The following is an 8,965-nucleotide window of genomic DNA, read 5'->3' as shown; positions in this document are numbered from 1 at the left end:
TGTCTCTTACTATGCTCCTCAATGAGTCCTTTAACAAATATTTAGTAAAGTATTGCTCTAGGGCAGGCATTTTGTAATCATTGAGGATATAAAGAAAGGCAAAAATAGTTTCTCTTCTCAAGGAGCTTACATTATTATGAAATAAAGTAAATAACAAGGTGGATACAAGATATAAAGAGATCCAATAGATGGTAATCTGAGAGGGGAGATATTGGCAGGGAGAGGACTGTGACAAATCTGTTGCAAAGGGCAGCATTTGAATTTATACTTGAAGCCTAAGAGGTAGAAGAGGATAATTAAGAGTTAGAAACAAGGGAGTAGAACATTTCAGGCCTAGTGGACACCAAGTGTAGGCTATTATAACTAATGTTCATTAATGGACTAAACAGAAACCCAATTGACCAAGGAGCTAATTGTCCTTTTCAACCATTAGCATTTCAGTTCTTAGTTTGTGTGTGTATGCATATATGTAAATACACATGTGTATATATAACTATAAATAAACATACATAAGTGTTTAGAGTTCTAGGCCTCAAGACAGGAATAGTTGAATTTCAAATCTGGCTTCAGGAACTTACTGTGTGATCCTAGGCAAGTCACTTAACCCTATTTGCTTCAATTTCTTCATCTGTAAAATGAGCTGGAGAAGGAAATGATAAACTACTTCAGCATCATTGCCAAGAAAAACCCAAATGGGTTGATAAGATCATCAATTGCAAACATGAAGAGAATAAAAAAAAATGGCTTAGGAAGGAATTTTAGAGCATACCAACAGGTAGAGAATATGTCCTGAATGATGATCTGGCAAAGAGGTTGAGAAATAGATACAGGTGAGAATAATTAGATTTAAATCATTTCTCTAGCACACAATTACTGTATGATAATGGGCAAGTAACATACTCTTAATGTTCTAGTCAGCTCTCTGAGATTATGTTATAGCTAAATTGGGAATTCTCTACACTTAAGAAATCTGGACTGAACCAAATATTGTTGCATCTATGCATGTATGTATATATGTACCACTGTATTTATCCATTAACCTATTTATCTATAGATCTATCATCTACTTCTTGTTGATGCTGTTCATTCTTTGTTATTGAAGAGAATGAGTGACATGTAGATGCTTAGTCAGAGCTGTACAAAGTCATTAGTGTCATTTTCTCCTCTAGAACTATTGAATACCAGTGTTAAGATAAAAGTCAAGATGACTAGTGATAGCCTGGGGTGCAGTAAGTGACGTTGGCCTTTCTAAATCCAGATCTTTCCCAGGTCTCAGTTTATCTGAGGCAACACCCAATATATATGTGTGGATATAGTATAAATGCACATATGAATGCACACTGTCTTTAGGAATTACTTTAAAAGTAGCCATGTGTATATAGCCATGAATAAGAAATTATTAGGAAGAAATATTCAGACAAATGTAGGATCTAGAAACTTACAGCTGGACAGAGGAGTAGACAAGGGATGCATAGGGAACCTGGTAAAGTGGGGGGAAAAAAAGAAAGATGAAGAATAGCAGGAAGAACAGCAAGAACACACAAAAGGAGAAAAAAGAAAGGAATAAAAAGAGAATAGTAAGGGAAGCTGTACACAAGCAGGGAGACTTTCAGGATTACAGGTTCATAGTTTTAGAAGGAATGCCATAACTCATCTGGTAGAAGCTATTCATTTTAGAGATGAGACGCAGAACCACACAGGTATTAAGTAGTTGAGTCAGAATTTAAACTCAGGACTTCTTATCTCCAAATCTAGAACTCATGATTTATATATTTGTCCTTTTCATATATTTCTGGAGGTGGTACCATAAATGTGCATATGAACACTAAAGTTGGAGGTGCTTCACAAGGTTAAGTGTCAAAACACATCTAAGACATAGTCAATATATCAATAAGACTTTTTACTACTGTGGCACACACCCATTTCACTCCCATCCCTTCCCACACTCACATAAACATATTTAAATCCAGTAACCTGTCTCTATCATATTGTTAAACTCTTTGCAAACTAGGAATATCGGAACTGAGAAATTAAAATTTAATTTTAAAAAGCTAAATTAAAAATCCAACTTTAATATGGTTTTTAACTCTTCTGTTTAAACTCTGACCTGGCACCTTTGTTCTGGGAATTAGCCAAACAGGATACCTTTTCACTTTGATCAGTCATCTGGGCCAGAGCAACTTTGTCTGAATTCTTTTAGGATTGTTCTACTTCACCAGAGCCTGAACATTGCAAGGAGGAAAGGAATGAACTGAACAGATTCTGGATAGAAGACAATGATTTCTTTTTTTTTTTTTTTTTTTTCCTTTTTGAGGCTGGGGTTAAGTGACTTGCCCAGGGTCACACAGCTAGGACGTGTTAAGTGTCTGAGACCAGATTTGAACTCAGGTCCTCCTGAATTCAAGGCTGGTGCTCTATCCACTGCACCACCTAGCTGCCCCTGACAATGATTTCTTAAGTGGAATATGGATACTGATTTCAGTCTGGCCATGTCAGAAATCCATCAGAAGATTTGTATATACTCTAATTCTTCCCTTCTCTCATTAGCAAAGACCTGCCTTAAAAAAATTTGAATGAGTATGGAAAATAAAAAATAATTAGTAATTTAAAAAATAAACCCTATGGTTACTAAATGTTTAGCAATGGATATTACATTTCATTTGTTTTGGCATGATTATGTTAATACTTTGCTGCATCTAAGTTGTGTATGTTTTTAATGGAGATATTCCAGGAGATATTTAATGGAGAGAATTTCCTCTCATTTGCTCCTCCTCACCTCATATCCCTTGGACATTATCCACTACTATTCTCTTCATTCCTCTAGTCCTTAATGAAGAAGAGGTTTTCAAGGGTGACCCTTTGATATCTTTAATGTCGTTGCCTCCATTATCATCCCTATTCTCTCTCATCTTCAATTTCTTCTTATATACCTTTCCACACTACCTATAAACAAACATGCCCAATTCTCCCTTATCCCTATAAATTCTCATTAATTTCTACATTTTACACTGGCTTTCATTTTGTATCTCTAACTTTCTCAAAAGGAAATAAAACATCCTGGAAATACTATGTGCACTCTATTTTCACTCTTCTCATCCTTTTCTCAGTCTTCTGTATTCTAACTTATCATTCAATTGAAATTGTTCTCTGAATCATGAAATTGAGGGTATTTTCTTAAAAGAATAGGCATTTTAAATCCCGTGTATACTTCTTTCCACTCACACAAACCACAAATAATTGTAAAATATTCATCTCCTTATAAGCAATCCAGTAATGTTTCCCCAATAGCTAGAAAGTGCTTATCCTACAGACATGCTGTATAATGCCAAAGTCATATGCAAAGCCTCTCCAGCTTGATAGAATTGACCACTGGCCAATTCTGATAATTTCATTGCTATCCATACAATGAGGCATCTGTATTGGAAGACAACTTACTGGAAGAAATTGATAGAATGGGGACAGGATGGTGGAAGGAAACCTCTCAAATATTGCCATGAATTGAAGTTCTTCCCTAACAAAACAGATAAATCTTAACTCCTGTTTGATATAGTTGGAAGGCAATAATAAGAATAATCATGATAGGTGACATTTACATAGCACTTTGACAATGTAGAGCTTTCTTCACAAGTACCAGCAAGCTGAACTCTTTCTAAAGACATTTGTTCCAAGGGTAGTGAAAATACAGGCACCCAAATAGCAATTCAGTGGTAAATGGAGTGGGAGCATAGCAAGCACTTTGCCTGTACATGAAATTATATAGCTTCTTTGGAAGGCCAGGAACAATTTAAACCATATTCTATGCTTTTGGAAACTGGCTCCTTCATGTATCTGAATCCTTGTTTACACAAGATTTAAAATGTCCATTCTTTTGAGAAAAGACCATCAATTTCATGATCTAGAGTTTAGTGACAGCTTTAGAGAGAGCAGTTTCAATTGAATAATGAGGTCAGATGCCAGACTACAGAAGGCTGAGATAAAGGTGAGAGGAGTGGAAATGGATTGTAGATAGTTTGTTCGGAGAAAGGGTCCATAGTTTTCTCCAGAGCACCAAAAGACCCATGGGACTAAAAAGATTGAGAATCTCTGTCACAAAGCTGTCAGCTAAACTTGAGTATGATCTCTGCTGTTCTGTTTTATCTTTAGTAGGCATTTCTTATTAGCCAAGTGAGCAGTCTGAGGAGTGCAGCAAACTCTCAACCCAGTGACCCCAGCTCAGCAGAAACCACCAGTGAGCCTTGGCCACATTGCTGACCTAAAGAGCTTATTCTGAGGATGGCTGACAGGGAGACCTTGTCCTGGGGCCTACCAGCACAGAAACCATATTTCTATAGCAACTCAGCAGCAGGGTCTCACCTTTGGAACAGGCCAGCAGCTAAATCCCACACTCAGAGCAAGCCAATAGGGAGGACCTATTTCCCAGTACAAGCCAAAAGGGAATTCTACCCTCCAGAGAAAGCAAACAGCTAAGTCCTGAAGGCTAGTGAAACCCAGAAGTAAGTCAGAGAGTCCCAGCACAAAAAAGATTGAGATAATGCAGGACCAACTCTCACATAAAAACACCAAGTCACAAAAAAGGCAGAAAAAAATGAGCAAAAAACAAAAAGAGATTGATTATAGAAAGTTATTCTGGTGATAGGAAGATCAAGATGTAAACTCATAATAAGATAATCATTTCAAAATAATTACATGTGAAATCTCAAAGAAAAATGTAACTTGGTCTCAGGTCCAAAAAGAATTTCTGAAAGGTTTTTAAAAAAAACTAGAGAAATAGAAAAAAAATTAGGGAAAGAAAAGAGAATAATGCAAGAGAATCATGAAAAAGAAATTCAATAACATAGGAATACATACACAAAAAATTTACTGTGGAAAATAACTCCCTAAAAATAGAATTAGTCAAATAGAAAAAAAAGTATATAGGCTGACTGAAGAAAATAATTCCTTAAAAATTCTAATTGAACAAATGTAAACTAATGATTCTTTGAGACATCAAAATACAATAAAATGAAATTTTAAAAAAATGAAGTAAAAAATAATAAGAGAAATGTAAAATTTTTCATTGGAAAAACAACGAACCTACAAAATAGATCCAGGGGGCATAATGTAAGAATTATTGACTACATGAAATCCACAATCAAAAATAATAATAATTTTTTAAAAGCTTGGGCAACATCTTTTAGGAATATTAAAGAAAATTGCCTTCTTTTAAGCTCAGCATTCTACCCATTGTACTTAAATATTAATTTTTTCACTAGTTTGTCCTTGAGTATATTTCCCGTTATTGTCTCAGCATATCCAAGTAAGAAAATTCTTCTAGATCCCAATTCTCAGAGGAAGGAACTATATATTCAGATAGATTGTATAACCTCCATACAAGCTTTTATGGCTTTGGGGAGGCTATCAGTGAGGCTTCCTCACTAATTCAATGGTCTACAAAAGACATATTTAATTCATGAATTAAAACTGTTTAAATAAAGTGGTACCTCACCCCCATATTTCCCCTAGATTAACAGAATACATGGTAGCTGAGGCTCAACAAATATTTCAGTCTAAATCATGGTGAAGTAATATCATTGAAGTCAGAGTAGCTTTAAATAAAATCCAGTATTGTTTAAATACATAACTCTACCAAGAGACTGCCAACAAAACCAAAGAAGCAATTATCAAAAGGCTAGGGAAGGCAAACCAACAATTCAATAGACATATAACTTCTTAATTTCTAGGCTGCCCTCCTTCAAAGTCCTGGCATATCACCTTTGGCCAGTTTAGGAATTCTTTACTTCTTTCTTGTTGAAACAAAAGAATTTTGGATTCTTTTTTGAGTAATGCCTCCCACTAATCAAACTCAATAAACACATTCATATTTTCATTAAGTTTTAAAACTTCTATCACCTACAAAACATCATCCTGCCCAAAATACTGAGCCAACACTTATGATTTTCTGACCTCTTTAATTAAGATACTATAAAGTCCCAATAGTTGTTTTGAATGGATTTTGCCACACCACACACACACACTCACTTCTTTCCCTCACTGGCAATATTCAGCATTACAATATTCAAGGTGGTAGTGAAAAGGAGAGCCTGGGAAAAAAAATCCAAAGCATTCAAAATAAGTAAGTTGGCTTTATGGTTCATTGCTTGTTCAACTTCAGAAATCCAAATGTTTCTAGAAAGAAGATCTAATCAGACTGGCTGGGTTTTTGTGAATTTTCAACTACAGTTTTTAGTTAAATCCTTAAAAGAATATGTTTTACAAACTGCTTCAACAGAACAGAATTTTTTCCTAAATGTTTTGGTTCCAAAAGGGCTTACTTAGTTTATACTCTGGAAAACTCTAGCTCAATATTTCATTAACATTTACCTGCCTGAAAATTCTTTCAAATCATGGGGGAGTGATTACTCAAGCATGAGCCATGAATTATTGTGGGAGAAGAGAAAGGGTTTCATATACTAATCTAGATGGCAAGTGTTGGTTGTTCTCTTGTCTAGGTGATGTTTCCAGGTAGCATAAGAAAGGAGAGAAGGTATTGGGTTTTTTTTTCCTGCTGGAAGTTCCCCAATCACAGCTTGAGAGCCTTGAACAGTTACCATGCTATTACCCCTGCCAATTTGAATAAGAAATGATCCATTTGTATTCTATTACTTTTTGGCTTTGGTTTGAGGTATGAAAGGCCACCTGCAGGCTCAGTGAGGGTAGAGGTGAGGGGAACAAATGCTTGTTAAAGAAAATAATATCTGTCACTCTTTGTTCGCTGCTTCTTTTTCCACATTCCTATGCCCTTCAACAAGGTTCTTTTGCTTTCCTCTTCTCCTTTACTTTCCTTATTTTCCCTGGAGCAAGTCAAGAGTGCAAATGGATTATAATTAATCTGTGTACTGGTTCAAAAAGTACTGTCCCAAAGATTAAGCAGATTGAGAGATAAATAGTCCATTAGAAATGGCTCATTGAAGTGGTTTATGGATTATGAACAGAAAGAAGAACACTGTAGATATTACTCGTACCATAGCAACATTTATTTAAATTTATATATATATATATATGTGTATATATATATATTTAATTTTTCAGTTAATAAGTATTTACTACCTCTTCCCTAATTGAAGAGATAAAAAGAAAAAAACTAAATCAAATTTGAATAGCCAAGCAAAATAAATTCTCATTTGCTCATAGCTAGATATTTAAGTATAACTTTCCATCATTAGTTCATTCACTTCTCTGTCAGGAAGTGGATAAAATGCATCATTTCTGATTCTCTGGAGTCATGGTTGATTATTGAATTGATAACCGTTTTCAAGGCTTTCAAAGTTGCCAAAGCATCGTTTTTCTCAATAGTGCCCCAATGGCCTAAATTTTTCAGGGTTCCTAAAAGTCAAACTTTCACTAAAAGAATAATTTAAGCACAATGGGAAACTAAACATAGTGTTTATTCTTAGAGCTTTTTTTTTTGGAGAAAAATATTTTTATATTTCCACTTTCTTTTCATGCTTATCTGATAGGAAGAATCATCCCGCCTTGTTGCCAAGGATAATTTCATCATTTTATTTCTATTCTTTGCCACCACCCCCAGATTGGTGTTACATTGATTAATCCTTTCTTTTGTGCACCTCTAAATTCTCCCTTGTATTTATTTGTACCTTTGTACAAATCTTCTTCAGTCCTTTATCTCATTTCAAGGTGCTTTCATCTCTTTCCTTCTATTCATTTATAATCTTTGAGTCCTTTCGATTTGAAGTCTCTACTTTCCTATCATTCACTAATTTCTTTAGTTATTTACATTCTGACTTTCATTCCTATTAGTCTCCTTGAACTATTTTAAAACATGGAGGTTCTTGGTGACTTCTTACTGATACATCCAATGATCTTCTTTCAATCCTTATCTTCTTCATGATCCCTATAGAATTTTAACTTGTTACCTCTTGCTTCTCACTGCTTTCCCATATGTTAGTTTTGGAGATTTTATTCTACCTTTCTGACACCTTCTCTATTCCTTTGTTGGCGCCTTTTCTTACTCTCCCTAAATGTAGTTATTTATACAAACCAGCTTTCTTGACTTTAAAAATTCTGTTGATGTCAATTTATTTCTCAGTCACGCAGGCTACAAATCTGAGGAGCATATCCTTCTTCTTGGTCTCTAGATTTCAATCTGTAGTTGTGTCTTCTAAATTGTACCTTTACAATGGCATTCATATCATTTTCTTCTTTCCATTCCCTGTCCACCCATCCCTTCCCCCTTATTTCTTTATATATTTTGGAGGGTGCTATACCCTTCATAGTATGTATGTACTGTTGTCTATTTAAACCATTCCCAATGTGAGTAGGTTTTCAGAATTATGAGTCTTCCTCCTCCTTTTAATGTCTCTGTGTCTGTTCTTCCTCTGCACCTCCTTTGTATGACATAATTACTATTTAACTCTGCTCCAATCTTTCTTTTGAGTTGTTGTATTATTGATTCTATCTTAAAGATATATTATAAATTTCCTATGTAAAAAACCCAAACAATTTATAAATGTCGAATTCCTTGAAATTTATCTTTGATATTGGCTCTTACATATTAAATTTTCTATTAAGTTTGGGTTTGGTTTATAGAAACTCCTGAAAATCTGCAATTTCATTGAATGTCCATTTTTTCTCAGTCAATATTATAATTTTGCTGGATATGATATTTTTGTCAATTACCAAAAATTTTGTCTATAGATATGGTACCAGGACCAGAGGTCTTTTATTGTGGTTGCTGATAAGTCCTGTACAATTCTAATAGTAACTCTAACATATTTGTAATTTTTTTCCCTTCTGGTTTCTTATAAAATGTTTCTTTGATCTGAGGATTTTGAAATTTGGCAATAATATTCCTATGTGTTTTCCACAAAGAATCTATTTGAGGAGGTGATCAGTGGTTTTAAAAAAATTTCTATTTTCCCCTCATGTTCTATCATTCCAGGACAATTTTCTTGGATTATTTCTTGTA

Source organism: Sminthopsis crassicaudata, chromosome 1 (genome assembly GCF_048593235.1).
Source record: "Sminthopsis crassicaudata isolate SCR6 chromosome 1, ASM4859323v1, whole genome shotgun sequence".
In the NCBI taxonomy this organism is placed as follows: domain Eukaryota; kingdom Metazoa; phylum Chordata; class Mammalia; order Dasyuromorphia; family Dasyuridae; genus Sminthopsis; species Sminthopsis crassicaudata.
This window is presented reverse-complemented; position numbering follows the sequence as displayed.